This window comes from Cricetulus griseus, chromosome 2 (genome assembly GCF_003668045.3).
Source record: "Cricetulus griseus strain 17A/GY chromosome 2, alternate assembly CriGri-PICRH-1.0, whole genome shotgun sequence".
Taxonomy (NCBI): Eukaryota; Metazoa; Chordata; class Mammalia; order Rodentia; family Cricetidae; genus Cricetulus; species Cricetulus griseus.
The window spans coordinates 233,966,580-233,989,693 of NC_048595.1; the positions used below are offsets into that span (position 1 = coordinate 233,966,580).

A 23,114-nucleotide genomic window follows, 5' to 3' on the forward strand; every position below is an offset into this window, starting at 1 on the left:
ATGTGGGGCTTGAATCACAGGCAAATGGTGATGATGGAGAGTCAGGAGAGTCGCTTTTTCCTTTCCTTTCCTTTCCTTTCCTTTCCTTTCCTTTCCTTTCCTTTCCTTTCCTTTCCTTTCCTTCCCTTCCCTTCCCTTCCCTTTCCTCTTCTTCTTCTTCTTCTTCTTCTTCTTCTTCTTCTTCTTCTTCTTCTTCTTCTTCTTCTTCTTCTTTTTTGTGAAGCAAATGTGTGTAGGTGATTTGACTTTATGGGTCCTTTTTCCTTTGGGGGATGAGAAGGGAAAGAAAGGGACAGGGCAAAGAAAGAAGACCTGGTTTAAAAATCAAAGGAAGATTGGAATAGAGTGCTTGGGTAGCAGTTGGAAGGTCCAGGGTTCGATTCTCAGCACTGGAAAAAAAGATGAAAGATAGATCTAATTATGTTGCCAAAAGTGCCCCCCCCACATCTTCAGAGACAATTAAAATGACAAACTCGCTCTTAGTGTTGGCTTCCTTTNTCCTCCCCCTCCTCCTCCTCCTCCTCCTCCTCCTCTTTCTCCTCCTTGTTTTGACTAAGTTGCAGCCTATTAATAGAGCCAGCCAAGTGGGTAGTGAAAAATTTATTTTCTGACGAGGTGTCAGTAGAATCATCAGCAGCGATGGCTAGAAATCCATAGCTGGGTGGGAAGCTGACAGGGTGGAAAACGAGGGCCTTCGAGGCTGATCTGGCCTCTCAGCTGTCCTGGAGCACATTTCCATAGCAATTATTGGCCCTGCCAGCTCTCCCAACTGTGGACCTCAGACTCCCTGCTAGTTTGGGGGCTCCCAGGACAAGCCAAACACAACACAGGAACAACGCCAGCACTAGGGAGTGCTTTGGCTACTCAGACCCTGTCCAAGGTAGAGCCTGCATATTGCCCAACCCATTCAGGTCTGCAGCTTTCTTACAAGCAGGGCACCTAAGCTGCATTCCATTCTGAGCTCCAAGGTCTCCAGAAGCAAGCAGGCAGGCAGGCCCAAGTTTGCAAATCGAAGCTTGACTTCAAGAAGATAGTGTAACTCGTTGAGTGCTGGCGCCTGTTCCCGTGTTAAGTGTACTCTGTGGACCCAAGTGACGAGGGTCCCATTTCAGGCACAGCATGGAATGGGTGATCTCCTCAACTGTAAAATGAAGCCGTAAGAGCACAGCATGAAAATGTATTAGCAACAGTTAGATAAGGGAGGCCTCAGCAAGGCGTACACACTAGCAATTGGTAAAATAATGTCTGTACAAATTGTTTTTGGTACATTAAGTACCTTTCACAGCCAAAATTAAAAAAAGAAAAAAGAAAAAGTCGAAGGGGGAAAAAAAAACAAAAAAAACAGCACAGAGACACAGATGGGTACACACATCAGCACAACTGCTTTCTTCTTCGGGAAAGTAATTTCATGCAGAATTTTTTTTATTGGAATTGTTTCTCTAGTTGACAGATCTAGTGTACAATGATAAATGACAATGTGCAGGGCAGCTTGTCAGCTTGTGCTGGGGGAAATCTCACCCAAACTCCTTACTAATCACAGTGAGAACATGTTCCTCCCAACAGCAGGCACTTGGAGCTCGTAAGCCCAGTGGCCGGGCAAAGTGGCATTAAATAGTGAGGAGATGGAGCTGAGGGTAGATTTACAAATGTGTAAGAATCTGTTCACTGACTATGACACACTGACAGGGAAACAAGGCTTATGAAAAATGACCTGGCCATGCCACCCCACCTATGGATTTCCAAAGGGAAAGCAGTTTCCTGGGGTGCTTGGCTACGGCAAGGGGACTACATATGTGGTGACAGACCCTAAGTTCACTGGCCTCCTGAGGATACATGCTCACCAGGACCAAATCAGTGTTTGTTGTCTTTGAAAGTCGGCCCCTTCAAAGGGAAGGTTAAAATAAGAGTCGGACAAACCAGGGGATGGGGAGAACTACCTGAGCAGGATTCATGGATACCTGGCTTTCTGCACGGTTTTCATTCTTCTGGCAGATCGTGGAGGAGCCATCCTTTTCTGAGGACCACAGAAAGCATCTCATGGCTTGAATCCTGATGATCTGTCACACCCAGGCCAATAGTCTCCCCTGTGAAGAGTACAAACAAACACACCCTCAGAGACAAGGTCAGGTGACAAAACCAGAGCAGAGACATTGCAGGGACATCGCGCCGGAATCCTGGTGTTTCCACATGAAGATTGTCTACAGCCCAGGAATAAGGAGAAGGGCTGTTTGCCTTTTCTCTAATATTAGTAAAGGCATGAAATGTGTTTGAGGGATGGGGAATCAAGGTCTTTTCACACTATGAGGCAGTGGAATAGCAGCTAATGAGGCCAGTCTTGGCTTTTCGACTGGGGTCAGAATGGATGTCTTTCATAGGGAAATCATTTTCAGAGGTCACAATAAGCAAACATACCAAAAGATTTCTGTGCTCAAGTCTACAATGCATGGGAGGTGCTGTTGATGTTTTTTCTTCTGCACATAAAATGACATAATGGTCTTGTAGCTACTGCAACTCTTGATGGCTTACTGGAGGCCTGCTTCTCTCTGGGAGAAATAGGAATTCAAAACAAGCCTTCACAGATCCTCTGCAAATCATATCACCATTACAGAGGCTTGAAGACAAAGAACCAGGCCCTACAAGTTGGTAACTTGGGTGCCTTCTAGAGTATTCTCAACAAGTACTGCTGATGGCCTGGTAACATATGAGAACCACTGACTGCTCAGTCTGACATTTGAAAAAGAGTGACTGTCAGATGCAGGGTGCATATCTTACATGGACCTCAGCACCATGTCTTTTCCTCTCCATTGAGGAAGAAAGGGAGGTCCAAGAGGTTCAAAAGTGGACAACACCCCCCCTTGGTCAGGGGCACAGCCAGTAAGAGATTCAAGAATCTTACGCTCCATGTGCTTGAGATTGTCCTTCACTACAGATGGGATATCAAACAGCCAGCCTGACAAGCTAGACTCTGGTTGAAATAGAACTGTTTGCACACAAGGGTACATTTACTCCAAAGTACAGCTAGGTCTTATGCATCAATACCTCAAAAATACACAAGGAAACAAACACTGGTCCACAACCTCGCAACTTGCTTTCAGAATGAACCAAGACAAGTAAAACAATCCATTTCAACCTCCCTCAGTTAAATCATGGATCTGGTGTGTATCACAAATTCACATCGACTGTCTATGAAAGTCTTGATACCGAAATTTGATTTGATACTTGTGTTGTTTACCTTGTTGATAAACAAAATGAAGATGCAACTATGGAGAAAGAATATGAGTAAAATGCTGAGATGAGATTGGGAGGAGAAAAGAAGGCACACAGCCGGAAGGCAGGGTTAGAATCACCCTTTTCTGACTCTTTTTCCTGGCTGCTTCATGCTCATTATCCTTATATAACGGATCTTTCACTGGTACCCAAGACATCATTTTTAGCAGATACATACTGAAGAAGCCCCTGCTGTTTAACCTTTGCTACAGAGAACCTCTGAAATTATCCACTTTTGATGTCTTTTCTGTAAGACCTCACTTTGCCGTTACTAGATTTAACTATAATTACCCATTTTCTTATCCAACATTGAAAGGAATCAGAAAACAATAGAGAAGAGGCTTGATGGGAGCCACAGTCCTTCCTAGAACACACATTATTTCTTGAAACTCCAGGTTGAAAGCATCAGACTCGACAGACATCTTTGCTGCAGCATCAGCAGCTGCTTCCCTCCCAGGGAAGACACGCACCTAAAAGGGTCAAAACATAAGAATAGACCCGCAGGAAGGCAGCCATGCATTTGAGAGCTGGAAGCTCCTTATGGTCTTTGCTGTGAGTTAAGGCTTCAAGATACCACCCCATCCTTGGGAAAAACAAATAACCTGAGCAAGCAGTGAAAGCATTTTAACCCAACACAACGCTAAAATAGAGACTGCCTTATTAACACATTGAAATCAATTGGTTGACTAGTAGCATCTTTTAATCCAAATAATACTCAATTGAATCTATGTCCACATCAATAATTTATTCTACAAATAAATATTGTTCACTCCAAGAAGCTACATTGACTGCCGCTCAGCTCAGTGGCCGTTTCTGCCCTCTGAGGGCTCTTACTTTCCAATTATGCTTTATTATTGAGGAAGATGCTTTCACTTGCTTCTCAGTCTGAATGCATGCTTGAAAGTGAAGATCTTAAAAAAAGGTTCTTTTCAAGGAAAGTGGGAAACAAACCAAAGAGTCAGCCCTGGCCGTATTGTTTCTGGTAACTGCTCCTTTGATATTAGACCTCAGATTTTACATCCACTGAGTGATGCTGCTTGCTGTGCTTAAAGCACAGACAGATCCTGTTGCAAAAGCAAAAGCAAATAGCCCAAGTGAATGGCATGAACTGAGTGAGGGTCCAGCAAAACTGTGGAGCCCAGATAGTCCTGATGTGCAGGTGGCAACATTGCCTCTTCTATCTTATTTTCCTCACCTCAGGACCAGGTGGTCTGGGTGAACCTCAGGGTGGGTTATCAGTGGAGTGCTGGCCCAAGTCTGTAATCATAGCACCTGGGAGGCTGAGGCAGGGGGGTTTGCAAAAGTGCACTGAAGGGTATACTAGCAACAGACGTGTGGGAACATCAGATATGCATAAACCTGCTTTAAAGAGGAGAGTTTCAACATAGCAATAGCTTTCGAAAACAAATGAGGGTATTTCTTAATGCAAGAAATTGTGCAAATTCATGGCTAGGCTGTATCTAGTTTTGTCGATATGCAGTGAATCAGAATAATATCAATGCATTCTGGCTTCTATCATTTGCCTGAGATTTTTTAATGTAATGTTTTATCAGCATATTGTAGTTTGTTTTAAATAGTTTAAGTTTTAAATAAATTCAACATTTCATATATTTGTGATTTTTAATAATTGAAAATTATCAAATAATGAGTTATGTATAATTATGGTATTTTGTGACCTTATTTTTAAGGGCATTTGAATCGTACATAGTTAGAGGTTTGGGTTTGTGTTTTGTTTGTTTACTTGTATTTGTTTTTGTAAACAACATCTTGCAATATAAATCAAGCTGACCTAGAATTTGCTACCTTTGCCCCCAGCCTCCAAGTCCTGTGTGTTTCAAAGCTGGAAATGTATTCTTTTATATTTTTTTAGGACAGTGTGTGTTACATAAAAACATGTATGTTTTGTCTAATGAGCTAGGAGCAAAAACCTGCTCTGTGCATTGATAACTTGTTTTGTGGTATCATTACCTTAACATCTCTGCAGTGTCTCCATGACACCAAACATCTGGTCATGATTCAAATGGAGCATCCAATCCATCAGCCATCCAGATGCTTTAAACCCCTGTGATAACTGATGTGCGGCTGTGACACACAGCACAAGCATAGCTGTTTCCCTGTTTCTGAACCCCAGGTACAGCTCCTCTCTTTGCTCCACATACTCAAGGCTCAAGATACAAAGGCACTACATCTTGGGTCCTCTGTGCTTCCTGGGCTGCAACTGTGGCTTGCTGTAGGCAGGGGTAGAAAAGCAGGCACTTGCCTCCAGGTCATGGTTTGACCCCACTGAGAGCAGAGTTAGAATGGACTCTTCTGGAGTGGGCAGGTGACTGAGGGCTGTGTCACTGCTACTGGAGACAATTATATGACAGTCCAGAAGAAGGTTCGTTACTTCTTTTACAAGTTGGGGCCAAAGTACAGCGAGCTGTGTATCCAAATGCACAAGGCTCTGGAGAGTTGTAGACAGCTGCCATAGAAGGATTTAAGTCAGCATTATAAACTGCCTCCATGCTGCCTAGTGCCTCTACTGAAAGACAAACCACCAACAGATCCAAGCACAGAACACTTCTTCTTTCCAGGAGGAGACATGGCTGGTAGACTCTGGGCTCCTTCCTAGTACCCATCCTCCAATGGGGTCCTGAAGTGAACCTCTGAGGGCTGCTTACCATACCCAAGAAGGAGCGAAGAGGATGGCTGCTAAAATTCAGAAGTAGCACCAGAGCTGCTTCTAGTCCATAGAAGTACAAGCAGCCTATGTGTGTGGGCAGACAGCCTCCCAGCACAGCTGCCCCAGTTAGGAGATGGGACCGGTTCTCAGATATAGCTCTCACCACAGCTGCTCTCAGCCTTGTCCACACCTGGAAACACCTGCTTCCTGTCTAGGGTTACAGAATCAAGAGTCTGACAGCATTTCAATGTCTGTACCGGCTTTTGTTTCTTGAGTAAATTACAATGCCCGAGCCTTAGTTCCCCTGTCTGTAAATTTGGGGAAATACAGTTCCAGTGCATGGGCACATCCTAGGATTAGATGTGGTGACTGGTGTGAAGCACAGGACACCATGGTTGCACACATGTAAAGGGGGTCCCTTATGTAAATGAGGAATCTGCTCTATGGGGAAGGCCCGGGCTGACTCAGCTATCTTCCTTTTCCATATTTGCATACTGAAACAGCTGCACACATCTCCTGTATCTGCATGCTGAGTCATTGTAGTCTCTCTTTGCCCTGACCACATCTGTGCCATGATAGCTGTCAACCTGGCTGACTCTGCAGATACTGCCAGCTGTGAGCCCCAGTCTGATCCTGTGTGGCCCTGTTTGTTGCCCTGAATCAGGGTTCACCTATCCCAAACCTCCTAAAATTAACCTTCCTCCACGTGATTGAGGCAACCCTTAGCGCTGTTCCAGGGTGTCCGGGGAAGGGATAGAGCTATCTGCTCTGCTCATGGTCTACAGCAGCTCTGCTACAGTACCTGGGACAGCTCCTCTGACAGAGGAGCAGAGGTGTTCTCCTAAGGCTAAAAGGACTGCTAGTTGAGCAAGAAAATGCCACCTTCCTCCACTTGACACTATCTCAGAGTGCCCAGCCCTTCCCCACACTGAACCTGCTTTCACCAGCTAGATCATCAATCTGAAATCAAGTTGAACATCTTACTGGCAGTGTGAAACCCAAAGCCAGTCCCCGTGGATCTAGCTAGTTCTCAAATGCCGCATATCCCCAACTGAGGTATAAACATTAGTGTGAGGAGAAATGCATTTCCTAGATTCTTCTCCCACTGTGGTTTGGACCAGGCCTGGACTGTCTCTAAGGGCTTGATTTAATCATCTATAAAATGGGGTTAACCTCATCTGACTCACAGTATGGTCTTGGACATTCATTTAGCTGAAATTTTGGGATGTACTTAGCAGATGAATCACACAATTGGAGAACCAAGTTTGATTAAGGGAAGGTGAGATTTCAGCCTGAATCTACCTCTCGCTCTGTAAGCCCACGAGTACCATGTACCTTTAATGTTGTTTTAATGGGGATGAGGCTTTTTTTTTCCTAAACAGTTAATTTAATTCCTCTTGCTAATGAGACCTGCTCTCTGAAAACAGAGGGAGTAGGCCTCGGGACAGAGGTGGGAGGACAGGGGTCCGGTGTAGGATGCAACTTTCTGGGAAGTACAGCCTGCTGTAGTAAGGCATTCTGGGTAGGAGTATTGATTTATGTTAAGTCTTTTCTTTGGCCTGCTAGTGATGCTTTACCCAGTATCTTCTTCCTGGTCTTTGGGTCCTAAAGATTTCTTTAACGGACTCTCCTCATGCCAGTCAATGAGCAGCTGGTCCCTCCCTGAGGCTGGTGATAGCCCAACAGCATCAGAACAGCTGCTATTCCAGACTGTGAAAGTCTAACTGAAAAGAGAAGGAGAAACTTAACCATGTTGAAGTCATCAGAAAGAACTTTCTTCTACAAATGGTCCTGTTGTTTCCCTCCATGCACGTGTGTCATCTAAACTAAAGTTCACTTGAAAGGAAGCTTAGAATCAACTCTGTTTGTGAGAGAAAGGATTTCAAATACTTGGAGTGGTAGAAAGGCAATTCCTGTGTTGCCTGCAACACGTGGGTCTGTCTCCTCATGGCTCTGTGTCATCAGCCAATCAGGGAGGGACATCTGGTAACCAGTTGATCAGCTTGGGAGCATCAGATCCCTGTATCCCAAGAGTGCCGTGACAAATCAGGTCTTAGGTGGTGTAGTTGTCAGAATAGTACTGTCTTTGTATGTTCCTTAAGTCTTCCTCCTTATTCCTTAAAATAATGACTGGTGTTGAGAATCCTAAAGTGTGAGCGGAGAGGAAGAATATGCACAAGCAATGGTGGGATTGAGAAACTAAACTGCTAGTGACTGCCCTGGTTATACAAACCATGCTGTTTAAATTCAGTTTTTCTTCTTAAAGTGATAGGTGGTATAGAATGGGATAGTTTCCAATATAATAATAATAATAATAATAATAATAATAATAATAATAATAATAATAAACTAATAAATAATATGTTACATATTTCTCAACAAAGCATGGGTCTGGAAGAAGATTTTCTGAAATGGCTGAGATCTGCCCTAAAAGAATATCTAAGGGCAGTTTTGTTTGTGCCAAATACAACAGCAAGATAAGCAAAGGGTGAGGTTAATGAACATGGTGCTATCTATTGGGCGAGTCTCCAAAATATTAATTCCTTCCTAATGAAGTTCACACAGTCCTTACCACTCTGAACCCCATTCCACTCTCTGGCAGCCCCTCGTCTGCAGTGACTATCCACACAGCTTTTAAATGTGTCTTCCATCTGTAAGAAGTGTGTCATTCCCTCGACTTCTCCTGCCCCAGCTCCCATGCCACCCAGAAGCCTTCCCTGGAGACCCACCCAGCACCACCACAGCCTTGTCTCGGCTTGGGCTGGGGTCAGCTGGAGCCCACAGGCAGGGTCTCCTGCTTGGCATCAGGATGCTGAAATAGCAGCATTTGACACATTTAAAACTTGCTGTTTGTGCAATCACTAAAACTGCACCATTAGCTGGATTTTCAGATTGCATGAGTGCAGATCATTAAGTGTTATTACAGTATTAATTATTAGAAATGTCCTGTACTGCCCAAATTAAATTGGGATAGTCAACGACCTGCGCGTTCCCAATACCACGGATAATTTAACCGGAGATCTGCCGCTCCGGGTAAGGTGTCTCCACACGTGGTTCCAGTAATTTCACACTAAGGATTAACATAGTACTTTCAAGAAAAGACGCATCAATCAGAGCTTAATATTTTCCTATGGAAAACTTCAAAAGAAGCAAGGGAGGTGGACACTGGTGTGGAAGTTGCTGGCATAACAGGGTTCCTCCATATAAAAGGTTGGCTAGTTCCAGCCAGCATTTGCTTCTACATACACCCCAGCTGTGTGATGATTCCGTGTAATCTCTGTATCTAATAGTCAGTTTAGTAGCTACAAGAGGAAAGCAAATGGGTTTCAGTATTTAAGGCCAACCCACTCAAACTCAGATGAACATTTTTGGAAACAATTTTGAATAGATACTACACAATTACCCCCCAAATTGATTTTTTTTAATGTGTCAAGTCCTACTACTCACTTTCTTGAGAAAAGATGTATCCTGTAGGGAGACAGGACAGCACCTTCCACATGGGAAGGAAGAGGCCCCCAGTAGAAGCCAGAAGAACCTAGCTGCTCTTCTCCAAGGCAAGTGTCTCTGGGAAGCACCCAGCTGCTTGCCTACAGTCAGCTGCTGTTATCATTTTTGGGCTGCCATAATTGAAAAGGAAGCCCAGTAAAAATGTATGTAAGACTAATTTATCCCTAAGACATGCATTATTGATATGTATAAATAATTGTAGCTCAATGAAATGATTTATTTCTGATTTAAATGTTTACTATTTTGTACCTCAAATTCCCACACTAACAAAAAAATGCCTCTCATAGAGATGTCCTGTTAGCCAAGGCCTGAAAGTTTCCTTTGCTCCTGCACCTGGAAGATATGTCTGTGGAGAACACATCAAATGGTCTTCCTGATCTTAACTCTTCCACTCTATGTCCACATAAATGTTAGGTCCTTTTTCCTAGGCCCCTTCTCTTTCCAAACATGGTCCCCACACCCATTGTAGTCATGGGGATGATAGCTCATGCCCAATTAAAACCCCATTTTAGCAACAATATTGTTAAAGTTGAGATGTCTTGGATTGTCCCTCAGATTGTATTTTTAAACAGTTGTGATTTGCAACCCCCCAAAAAGGACACTTGGGTTTTAAGCTTAACAATAAATAAGTATGGCATTTGAAAGCTTAATTACAATAAATCCATAGCAATTACCCCAATGCTAATATCCCAAAATGGGACAAAGTTTGACCTATTGAAAGGCATTCAGTGTCAAAAAATAAAAATGATTACAAATGCTATGAAGAAATATAGAAAGTGACTTGCTGTTTTAAATGGAAATACAATATCAAATATTATGTATAAACATAATATAAGATTAAAGTTTACACTAGCAGTTGCATATTGAAACACCAAAAATAGAAACATCAAAAATCGCAAACAATTGAGTGTGTACACCCATGTTAAAGACAATGCATGCATGTGTACAGTATAGTATAGTATAGTATAGTATAGTATAGTATTGTAATGAAACTTGTAGCAATTTGGACTTTCATGATTAACCTGAAATTTAGTAATAGTCAAGGTGAATTTTCCTCTCAGGGAGTAGCTTCACTTCACTGAGATGACACTGCTTACAGCAAGCAGCTTCCAGCCAGCAAGTAAGAATTTGATCAACATGGACCATGGCTTCTCTAAGGTTGGTATAGAGAAGGCTCAGGGGTGGCAGCAAGGGCTGGAAGCAGAGAATTCAGGGTCTGTGTCCTAGCTTGGCTCTATTGAGGCTTACAGAACAAGAATAGGAGCTAGCCATGGCCTTCCAGAGACTTCCTTAGGTCCTTCCAGGCATCTCCATGTTGTTCAAAGAAGAGGGCTGTGCCAGTTCTCTGTTTGGCCAAAGAAACATACCAGTTACAGTAATGAACAGCTCTGGTGTGCCTACACAAGGCCACTTCACCTTGGGCCTGTGGGACCAGAGCCAACCTTCTTTCACTGATTTGTTTGAGTGTTTCCAAAAGGCACAAAGAAGAAACAGTTTTAGATATTACTAGAAAGGTGTATGGACCCAAAAGTGGAGGGGAGAATCCACAGTAGTGACAGCTCAGGCTCTTACTCATTCCACACAGGGCAGCCAAGTCTGAGGTTTCTCCACTATGAGGACAGCCCCAGCACACCTCTGCCAGTGTGGAAGACTCAGAACCTCACCCACTTCTCACCATGGATAGCAGCGTCTAGAGCACCTGCCAGTGCGCACCCCAACAGCACTCACCTCAAGCTGTGGGGACCTTCCTTTTTCCTATCCCTTCTCTGGATTTCTCATCCTGGCATGGATGCTAGGAAGTAAGAGGTGAAGTGGGCACCCTGGGTGGTAAAGAAAGACAGACTGAAGGTGTCGATGTCACTACAGGTCTGCTATAGGCCACACTCGGGGGTAAAAGCATCAGATGGTTGGAGTGGCACATCATCCCTTAGTCCTCCAATCCTGCAAAACCAGAAGAGGTGTGGAGAAGGAAGGAGATGGACAAAAAACAAAGGTCTGAGGAACACAAACAGGAGTGACTGATGAGAAACTATGAGCTTCCCCTACTCTATTTCTTCAGCCTGGCTGGACCATGAGATGGGCCTTAGTGATATCAGGCCCACAGTTCTCTGTAGGCCCAAGAATTTCAGACAGAGGCCTGCCACACCTTTCTTCTTTCATCTTTAGCCATTCCTTGATATCTTGCTGGAGGTCTAATAACATGGGATGTGATGCTCTCACATACCCTGCTCTTATCTAGATTTTAAGCAAATACTCTACACTTGGGAAAAACAACCAAAAAGGGTAAACAAAGTAAGAATGCTACCTTGATGCTTTCAGTCCAGTGATGCTTTCTGTCAGCCCCCAAACTTCTTAGAAACTGTTCCCACGTTCGTCAGTTCTAGGTTTCTAGACATCATCTACTTATGGCGGGGATAGCAGCCTTTCAGAGAGCTGTCCCTAGCAAAAGCAAGAGGAACAGCAAAAGCCAGTCCTCCCTTAGCCTGCCCTCTCCAGGAGAGTCATTCATAGCCCATGCAGGCTGCTTACTACAAACACTAATAGTGTTTTCTGTGACTTTTAAAAAAATGGAGAAGAAATTAAGCATAAAAACTTGTTAAGGCAAAGTTGAGATTACAAATTTAAGCACAAAGACATCAGCAAATGTGAATGTCGATGCTGTAAGTGTAGCTTTCGCTCAAACTCATCTCACATACGGGTTGCATTGACTGCAAGCTCAGAGGTCTAATTAGGAACTTAAGTTGCTATGGGCGATACGGATGAATACTTTTATTGCACGTACATCTTGCAGCCTCACATCTTCGTGTGGAGAGCACCTCGAAAGTAAGAATTCCTTCCCTTCATGGTGTAAAGTACCAGTGCTGGCTCAAGAAACACACAGGAACTCTGGGAAATGCTCAGTGTCTACTCACTCATAGCATGAGTATCAGGCACGAGTTCCAATGGCACCACATGTTCCTTTGTGTACAGAATGGCTTCCCACAGGACATCTACAACTTCTAAGTCTCTACACTGTCCTTCACTCATTCCCACAAAGTCCTTGCTCTAAATAACTCACTCCCAATTTCCGTTCCTATCTTAAAATGATTTATTTGCTTTTATTTTATAAGTATGAATGTTGGCATTCATGAGTTTATATGTACTATGTGTGTGCTTGCTATCTTTACAGGTCAGAAGAGGGTGTCGGAGCTCCTGAAACTGAAGTTACAGGCTGTTGGAGGTATTACCTGGGTGCAGCCAAATAAACAGAGCCAGCTCTGCACCCCCCTTCTTTTTTAGAAGACATACCCTCATTGATATAAAGCATCGTCTTGTGTAGAAAAATACTAACAGACATGTAGTTTATTTGATACCTGCATATGTTTGCAGTTTTGTATTTGTCATATGTCATATGTGTGCAGGTGCTTGTATGTGCATGCACAAGTGTGTGGAGGTCAGAGGTCAACCCAGGTGTCATTCCTCAGAAGCCATCCATCTGCATTCCCCTTCGCTTTGTTTTGGTGTTAGTGTTTTGAGGCAGGGTCTCATTGTGTATCCCTAGCAGGCCTGGAAGTTCCAGAAGGCCCACATGCTTCTGCCTCCTAAGTTCTGAGATTAAGGTAAGCTCCACCACACAAAACCATCTTGTCTTGTGAGGGAGTCTCCCAGGTCTTGGGCTAGCCCCACTGAACCAATGTCCTCTCTTCCCCACCACTGGGACGAACCGTGAACCATCATGCCTAGCAGTTATTGTTTGTTTGATTGATTGGTTGGTTAGTTGGTTTGTTGGTTGGGATTTTAGTAGTTTGATCACCTACCCCCCCTTTCTGGAGAATTTCATACATAAACACATCATTTGCTCCATTTATGTCATTTCCACCCTTCCCTCCCCCACCCAACCCCTCCCATGTCCCACCTCAAATACATGATTTCTTCATTAGTTATTGGTGCAGATGTGATGGTTTAAATGAGAAATGTACCTCTAGGTACTGGAACACCAGGCCCCCAGCTGGTGGCACTACTTGCTGTTTCGGAAGGTTGTGGAGCCTCGGGGAGGAGAAGCCTTGCTGGAGGAAATGTCACAGGGGTGGTCTTGGAGTCCTTATAGTCTCATCCCACTTGCTCTCTCTGCCTTGTGCTTGCATTTGAAGGTGGGAGCTCTCAGTTTACTGCTCTTGTAGCCCTGCCCATCAGTTGTTGCTAAGCCTCCCTGCCATGGTCTTATTCTCTTAGAACCACAAACCAAAATGAACATATTTTCTACTAGTTATTTTGAGTTGTGATTTATTACAAGAACAAAAGAGAAACTCTCTGGCTTTCTGCCTCTCTCTCTCTCTCTCTCTCTCTCTCTCTCTCTCTCTGTGTGTGTGTGTGTGTGTGTGTGTGTGTGTGTGTGTGTGTGTGTGTGTGTGTGTGTCTTTCTCTCTCCCCAGACATTGACTGCCTATAGCTCTTTATCTAGGGCAAGGCCATATGCAGTTTCCATGTCAAATGATATCATGATTGCAGATTTCTCAGGTGCAGTTTCGCAGTCACATCTAAATGATGCTACCACGTAGTGTGTGACCTGGTCCTCTGGCTCTTACAATCTTTTCCCCCCTCTTCTGCATTTTCCCTTGAACCTTAGGTATAGAGCTGTTCAATATATGTATCATTTGGAGCTGTTTTCCCCATGCACACATAGCTCTTTACATGGGTTGTAGGATCAAACTCAGGTCTTCTGCTTGGGAAGCAAGCACTTTGTCAACTGCACCCTCTCCCTGGCTCACACAACCAACTTTAGACATATTATTGCCTACCTAAACATTGCCTTTCTGTTGGGCATTTAAAAAATCCGAAAAAAAGCTTTAAATATAAGTACATCAAAACAAGAATTACCATTTTCAATGGATTTTTTTTTCCTTGGGTTCAATTCTCTTTAATATGGTCCTTAGAAGGTCGTACAAGCATGTAGAGTTTACTTAGGATAATTTAGGGGAATTGCTGAAAACAAAAACACATTTCTAGCACAGTAACAACCGGGTATTAGGTAAACCTACTTATGAAAATCTCTAAAGTGTCCTGAACCGTGATGAGCAGCTCTCACCACATTTTTCAACACACCTAGATATCCTCTATGCTTGATGTTTAATAACTTATGTACTGGGCACTGTTGGAAGATCTCACCTCAGATTGGGGGAATCTCTTCGTTGGACACAGGGTTGCTGTGAACTTTCCCACCAAGCTAGAAGGGTGGCAAAGTTTGTGGGAATATCACAGGAGGACCAAGGCTGGACAAGCAGGGAGGCCATGCTGAGCCCAACAGGGATACAGACTGGAAGTTAGGAGGAAGGACTGCAGATGCCCAAGGTGGTATTTGTGGAAGGAAGAGGCTTCAAACACCCACAGAGTGAAAACGCCTAAAAATCACTATGGAGGAGGAGCCAGCAGAGGGAACTGTGCCAAGGAGAATATTCTCCACCCTTCTCCTGCTCCTCCTGCTCCCTCCTCTTGTTTCCATTCTCCTCTTGCTCTTGTTCTTCCTCCCTGTCCTCCCCCTCTTTCCTTTCCCTTCTTCCCCCCCTTCCTACTCTCCTACCTCCTCTTGCTCCTGTTGTCCCCTCCCACTCTTCCTCTATCTCCTTGTTTTCATTAATATTTTTTTGTTTTGTTTCCCCCCTCTCTTCAGTGTGTGCTGCTGTCCCTAATCATCAAGTTGCACTTGCACTGGAATTCTCAGCTCACATTTTGTGTTAAAGTTCTGCACATCTTCTTTGCCATGTCTAACTTCTGCTTGAGCACTGAAGTGGGATCCCACTTGCTGGTGTGAGGTCAGAGCTGCCAGGACTATCCAAATGGCTCTGTCATCCCACAGCAGTAGCCACACCCCTCCACCTGTCATCAGCACAGTACCCATCCAATTCCCATCCTTTCTGCAGTGTATTGCTGTAGAGTCCCTCCTCTATATGTGCTCTCCTGAGCCCTCCTGTGATGAACTTTGTAGACCAATGGGAGATGAAATCTCCCGAGACTGTGTGAAACTTTACCACTCCTGTAATCTCAGACAGTCCCCACTACTGCCGCCACACACACATGAAAACAGAGTCCTAGGATTCCACATGTTTTACCATTGCACAATTGCCTGCTCACCCCTGCACTTGCCCCTACCCACCTGTTGGGGCAGCTGTTTCACCCTGAGTGGGTTTGCCTTGTTTCTTCCACACCCTGGACACCTGCACCTGCTCCACCTGCATCTGTTCTACCTGCATCTGTTCTACCTGCATCTGTTCTACCTGCACCTGCACCTGCACCTGCTCCACCTGTACTTGCTACACCTGCTCCATCTGCACCTGTTCCACCTGCACCTGTTTCACCTGAACCTGCGCCACCTGCATCTGCTCCATCTGCACCTGCTCTACTTGCACCTGCACCACCTGCACCTGCTCCATCTGCACCTGTTCCACCTGCACCTGTTTCACCTGAACCTGCGCCACCTGCATCTGCTCCATCTGCACCTGCTCTACTTGCACCTGCACCACCTGCACCTGCTCCATCTGCACCTGTTCCACCTGCACCTGTTTCACCTGAACCTGCGCCACCTGCATCTGCTCCATCTGCACCTGCGCCACCTGCACCTGCTCCACTTGCACCTGCTCCATCTGCACCTGTCCCACCTGCACCTGCTACACCTGTATCCCCTCCATCTACATCTGCTCTGCCTGCAGAGCTCCAGGCATTCTTCACCCAAGTCCACCTTTGGAAAACCCCCCAGCTCCCTCTAGTCACATCTCAGCTCTAGCTCCATCCTACAGGCCTGGTTCTGAGCTTTTCACCATCCAAAGGGAAAAGGGCATTATTTTCCTTGTACTCTGAGACCAAGCCCTTGGTGAGGTTTTGAACCCTACCTCTGATGGGCCCTTTGACCTTGGCATTCATTTAATTTCTCTTGGTCTCCATTTTCTTGCCTGTAAAGTGGTTATAATGGAATGATTAAAAAAGTGTTTGACGAGGAAAACAATAAAGGAACAAATATGTCACACTGGGGTGAGAGTCAAACTATGGCTTTGCAGCAAAGGAAAAGACAAAGTCAAGTCCTTTCTCTAAGAGGTTAATGGTGGGTTGTCTGGTCCATCGGACTTGTCCATCTCTGCTTGAAAAGAAGAGTGATGATGGAGGGAAGAAATAGACAAGAAACAGAAGACATAGCAGGGCATCCAGTGAATACTGGGATCAGCCCCAAGTTTACTACTCAAAGTTCTTATATACCCTAATCAAAAGCAGGAGTGTCAAACAAACAAACACAATTACCTCCTTAATACCCAAAACATGAAGTAACCACACCCTAAACTAAATATCTTATTGCTTAGATAAGACATCCATTAGCCACACCTTAGGCCAAATATCCTGTTGTCTTGGCAAGACATACAGTAGCCACATCTTAGGCCAAACATCCTGCTGTTTAAGCTTGAACAAGCAATAATAGCCTTAGACTCTCTGACCTTAAGTCAAGATGGATACTGAGCCACTTCTGTGGGCCTCCGTGGTGGGTTTTCAGTAAGGATGAAGACTGGAAGGATCCCAGAGACCTCTGACCTCATTCCAATATCCAATTCTAGACTTTGTATATAATCTGGAAAAGCCATTCTTCTTGCTGAGCCTCAGAGTCCTCGGGTAATGCACTGTGGATGACTGTGAAGATCTAGGTGTGGCTGTCACGAAAGCTTTGTTCTGTACATTTCAAGAGCCAGTCACTGTTCCTGGGGGTGCAGTAGTGCCAGGCTCACTGGCTTTAGATATGTCTGTTGCCCACATCCAACAGGTGAGGCTCAGTCACTGAGGTTGGTTTCTCACCTTTGAAGCATGTGCCCCAGTCTGTGCACAGGGCATTCTGCACAGATCATCTGTGTATGGCTGTGTCAACAGGAGAACACTTTTCAGAATGCCCAGTGCTGTGGAGGTGCACATGCTGGGGATATGGGAGGTAGTAAAGGCCAGGCCACAGCAGGAGGTCTATGCTAACCACAGCCAATTCACACCTGTTAACTGCTGTGAAAAAAAGCTACAGAAAACATTAGCTATGCCTTTCATATGGGTTTTTCTCAGCAAGTATAACTTTTAACCAGTGATTCTCTGCATTAAAATAGATTGAAGTAAGTCAATCTTAAGTAATTGTTCTGACTATAGATGTTTGTAATTTCCAAAGAGACTTAGACAATGGATTTGTGTGGGGGTGTGGGGTGATTAGGGACTGAGCCTGAAATGTGTGCTCAGTCTGTGTACATCCACTCATGTGTGCCTTCCATGTTGGTTCTTTAACAATTTACCACATACCCATCAGTGTGCCTGCACTTGAATACAAGATCATGAGAAAGGAAACATGCACTGGCTTTATTGGCACAAGAATTTGCTGGCTGATCTGTCAGTTCTCCACAAATACTGTCACCAGGAAGGTAGGTTGGAGGACACAGCATGAAAGGATGGCCTAGGACTCCTAAGAAGAAACAGGCCACCTACAGAAGAGACTCACAGGAACCAGATAAGGTGCAACACAACGCCGTGTGCCTATGCTGGAAGATGGCTTTTGTACTCTTCTTCTATCTGCCCGGAATCCAAGCTGTCAGGAAATATGATTTTTAGATAACCCACAGAGGCTATGTGCTGGCACGCATGTGCAGAGAGAACCAGAATGGGTTGTGTTGTTAGGCATGGGGGCTCCAAGGCTATGCTTATAAGGGATCAATCAATAGGAATTCTATATCCTGACCAAAACCAGCCACAGGATGAGCCTCCAGCCAGGCAGAAGAGGCTAAATTATATATTGTTTTTACTGTTGTTTCATTTCACAAAACTGCAAAAGTCCGGGCAACATTTTGTCAGTAAAAAACAATAAAGAATATGAAAAGCCCATCTTCACAGGACATTGGACATTGCAAAACAACTTACAGCTATTATCGGATATATCAAAACTGACAAGGAAAACTTTGGTCCTGATTGGACTATATCTCACATGGACAGCACGCTCATCCAGTTCCTCTCCTACATGGCACTGCTCACCCACCGAACCGTAGGTAGGAAGTTTATGAGCTTAATTGAATCTGGAGTATTTGGATGATTGAAAAAAATTGGTGACGTTGCAAAACTGGTCATTAGATTTTCCACAGCAGAGGGGCTCACGGCCCACGTGGAGTTGGAAGAAGAGTGTAGATTAAATGAGACATTAATTTTTTTCAGGTACCTTCCACAAAATCTGTATTGCATATTTGTGCTTTCTTGGCACTTTTCCTGTCTCCTGTCATCTTTTACAAACATCCAAGGTCAAGACAAAGAACATTTTTTTTCGTAGAAAGAGGAATGGCATTCCTGGAGTCTTCTTTCCCTCCTTCCATTTTTGCTGTGCTGCAGGAATTCGGGTTTAATGTCACTTTGTGTCTTTCTAATATTGCATCAAGAACTTTATGTGTGTATGTAAACTATAGCCAAATTAGGTCACAGAGAAATCATTAGCAACATTGTTTTTCCCTGTGCTGCCTAAAATAGGAGAAAAACAAATGCATGAAAAGCCAAATAGGGGTCAGAGCCTCAGCCACAGATGTGTGAGGGAGCCCCATGTGCACTACCCGACACCCCAGAATTCCCACTGGCACACCTAAAGAAGCTCAGTGTGGCTCTTCATTTGTGTTATACCGCTGCACATCTGCTTGCCGGTTTCTGAGAGACTGTATTTAAAGCATAAAGGTTTGGTATGAAGGGAAATAATTAACATGTTCTTTGGCACCTGGCCCATGGGGACACCATACTACCTGCAAATGACAAACTCCCGTCATATCTCATGTTTCTAGAAGTGACTCCTGGCCTAATTCAGAATGATCTGGGCGGTATGCCCTTCCCCAAAAGACAGTGAGTTGTACAGGTGTGGATGATGGCACATGGAGCCTTACTCAAGGGCGCTGGAGGTCAACAATATGTTCTCAAGCTGACAGTGGCTGGGTGTGCTCTCATTTCTCCGAAGAAGCGCAATGTGTCTTTCTTTCTGTTCAGAAGTGTTCATCTGTGAAACCCCAGGTTCCTGAACAGACAAGTCCAGACCACCAGCTAAAATCCTTCCCCACTTTGAGCATCAACACCTTTCCCTCAACCCTATTGGAAAAGACATCTCTAGATTCATTGGATGTCATTTGGTTTGCTTTTTAAAAAATTATTATTAAACTCCCCAGGAGAGAAACTCCCTCTCCTGGAAGCCCAAACCTCTCAAAATGGAGTAGAAGCAGACAGGCTGAGCAAGAGCTCTTTCCCCTTCTCTCTCTCTTTAATGATATACCCACTTAAACGATTAAGCAACATATGGACTGCATTTGTGCTACTGTCCCCTCTCATGTCACCATTACAGATTTTAAGAGTAGTATTGTTTTTCTTGACATGTTTTCTGATTTATAAAGTATTTTATTCCACTTTAAAATTAATGAAAACACTGGAATATTTTTGGGTTGTCACTGTCTCTAGGTGTTCCTAGAAAGTACAGTGAGGCAATAAATATGCCTTTTGGGAAATAGTGTCCTAAACTCCAGCAATCACATGTTGGCAGTGACTGGAAGTCCCTCTCTCTACGAACTGCCAAAGCTTTGTTCTAAAGCAGTTTGCACCCTCCAGTCTGCTCCTCCTTGGTCCCTGCATGGCCTATGCAGCCAGCTCCCTTCTGGTGATTCTCAGGTGTTTCCGTTGCAATTAGCTCTGTTTTCTCCTCGCCACAGTGGAAAAGTGACAGAGAGCTAAAATCCTCCAGGCGCGCACTCGGGCGGGCAGCAATGTGATTGAATGATCTCATTTCAGGCTTTTTGTTAGACAACAGGCAGAGCTCTATGAAGATTGATACAGAAGTGCTAGGCTCGGCTGGCTGGATCATCAAATGGATTGATATGATACTGGGCCAGTGGATGAAGACAAAGTAACTGTTATCATACTCAATACACAGGCTTGTCAGGGGCGGAAAATCACACCGTGTCCCCAATGATGGGAGAGTTTCATGACTGTCATGCGAATTTAGTAGCTGATGTCATGGGCAGGCTGCTGGGCCCCAAACTTCTTATTTGTGAGAGAAGTAATAAACGACACTTCCAAGCCCAGCCCCAGGAAGGCAGTTCATGAACTGGGAAGGACCATGGATAAATCTGCCATCTACAATAAGTGGTAGATTTTAAAATATTTCCATTTAATTTCATGGTAGAAACCCAGGTGGTTCCAGACACAAGATTTCCCCTTTTAGCTTGGGAAAAAGAAATAATGAGGGTTCTGAAATATATAGTTATGGTTTATGGGTCAGTTTGTCATGTCTATCTGACTCATTATATGCACAATAAGAAAGATATAAGCTCCAACCCAATGCTTTGATGAGGAAACTGAGGCTCACAAAGAAGAGGAGAGACTTATCCTAATTAGAACACATCACCTATGGTTCTGAGTGGACAGAGTTGGGAGTTTCCCCCATGCAGGCCCTGTGGTTCATATCACCTGTTACCTTCCGCCCCACATTGCCCTGACTTGACCAAGTATCCATCCACCCTCCACATTACATCCCTTCTGTAATTGCAAGCAATGCAGTGAGGGCTCTTACATAGTGTGCAAAGCGATGCCTGAAACTTGCAGATGTTGATCATGGTGGACTCTGTTCAATACTGATAGCACATGGTTTCTATCTTTTGAAAGTTTCAAAAAATTGCCATGGCTAAGGACGATTATAATAGCATTATTCTTCTGTTCCATGTAAATCTGGGTGAAGAACAAACTCCAACCCTGGAATACAAACCCCCAGAGACCCAGCCCTGCTTGCTGAGCCCTCACCTACAAACAGGGCTGGATACCTAATGGGTGACACAGAAGTTCCTTCCCAAGGGCAGAATCTAGAAAATGACCCTCATGCATCAGGAGGCAAGGCCAACAATGCAGACAAAGCCAAGATGTCAGGTGCTGTTCCAGGTGGGAAGTCAGCTACTGTGCTGCAGCAGGTGGCTAAGGACCAACCATAAGGCTACATTAAAATGGAAGAGTGTTGACGGCTGGTCTGTAGGATGAAGCTGGAAGTAGCAGAGGAGGAAGTAGGGTCCCTTATGAGAAGGGAGACACCTGTGCTGTCTGGACTTTGAATTGGGATTATTGGGACCTGTAGGGGTGGGTGAGAATGAGAAGAAAGGAAAGTTAGGAGCAAGCATGAGGCTGTCCTGGATAGCAGTGAAGATGTTTGTGGGTTCTGTAACAGCACTGATCGGGAAGGGGACCTGTGGTAGATTGATGGTCAGAACCCAAGAGCTCCATGTCAATCAACCCCTAGCTGATATTCCAAGATGCTCAAATGAGCATAGGCTCATAAGAGAAAACACTTGTTGTGTCTCCTGAGGACATACTACCAAGAAGATGCCATGAAGGTCAAGTTCTAAGAAATAGGAAGAGAATCTCTAGGAGCCTGGACTAAGGCACAGAAGATAGTGTTTTATTGTCTGCAGAATTTGTGCTGCTGACAGGGCTCAGTAAGTAAAGATGCTTACATCTCATCATGCCTAATGACTTGGGAGCCCACACAGTAGGATATAGAACTGAATCCACAAATTGTCCTCTGACTTGCATACGTGTGCCATGGCATAAGTGCAAACAAAACACACACACACACACACACACACACACACACACACACACACCCCACACTCACTCCAAATAAATAAAGGAAATAAAGTTCCACAGAATGAAAGTTGGGTTAGCTCACAGTAAGAGAAGATGGGCATTACATGTCTGGTGACACAAGTGTGAAGATTTGAGATCATGTCAGTGTGGAAGGCTGAAGAAGAGCTCCCACTACTGCATCCTGAAGCCATGAGATCCATGAAGAAGCAGTGAGGGAAAAGAGACTCAGTTTACATACAATTAGGATTTAAGTGTTCTGAAATGTTCTCTCTCCTAGAACAGGTCATAGATCTGCATGAATGGCAGTGCCAGGGGTCTAAATCCCAAAGGATTATGAACAATTTTTATGAACGATTAGATGAGAGAGGTATATTTCAGCAACTATTTGCTGCAAGTTAGGTTCCTCAGATCTGATGATGTAAAACTCTACCACTCATCACCATGCTTATGAGTCTGCAGCTAGCTGAGTCAGAGGCTCGACTTTGTCTCTGCCTCACCTCCTTAAGCTGGGACTGCTCTCTGGAGCTGTGAGATATTCTTCCAAGAAGGCACATAGGGATGGCTGGAAAGTCAGTACTGGCTATGGTTGTCTGTTGGTCTGTATCTTTCTGTGCAAGGGCCTCTCACTCACTTTACAGTACCTGTGTATCAGGAGGAGAAGGAAGAGGCTCTGTGTCCCCTTTGATGTATGATGGTTTCCGCATGTCTCTTTCATTGTACACTTAACACTCACCCATTCTCCAGCTTCATTCTGATTGCCAGACTCAAGCTTCTGTGGGCATGCTGCATGTCCTGGGGTGACAACAGAGCTTTCATAGCTCAGGGTATTTGTCTGTGTCCCTCATTGCTTTTTGCAAAGTCAGCATGTCTTGCTGGTGTAAGACTATTTATCTGCTCATTGCCCAAAGACAAAAAGCTAGTAGAACTGATGAAGATCCAAGCTTCTTGTGTTATTAAAATAGCTAATCACTTTTCCTCATTATTATTTTTCAGAGTTAAAAGGCCCCAAGACCCTCAGGATATCAGTATCCTCAGTTCCAACAAGTCC

At 44.4% G+C, this 23,114-nt stretch overlaps 1 long non-coding RNA gene across 1 annotated transcript in view; it reads right to left on the reverse strand.

The window, feature by feature from the left end:
- Positions 1-634: 634 nt before the first annotated feature.
- LOC113830735 overlaps positions 635-23,114 on the reverse strand; it is a 28,822-nt gene continuing 6,342 nt past the window's right edge. Inside the window, exons 2-3 of the long non-coding RNA XR_003483004.2 lie at positions 1,959-2,084; positions 635-1,141 (exon numbers count right to left, since the gene is read on the reverse strand). This is a non-coding gene — a long non-coding RNA (uncharacterized LOC113830735). The remainder of the gene's footprint in view (positions 1,142-1,958; positions 2,085-23,114) is intronic.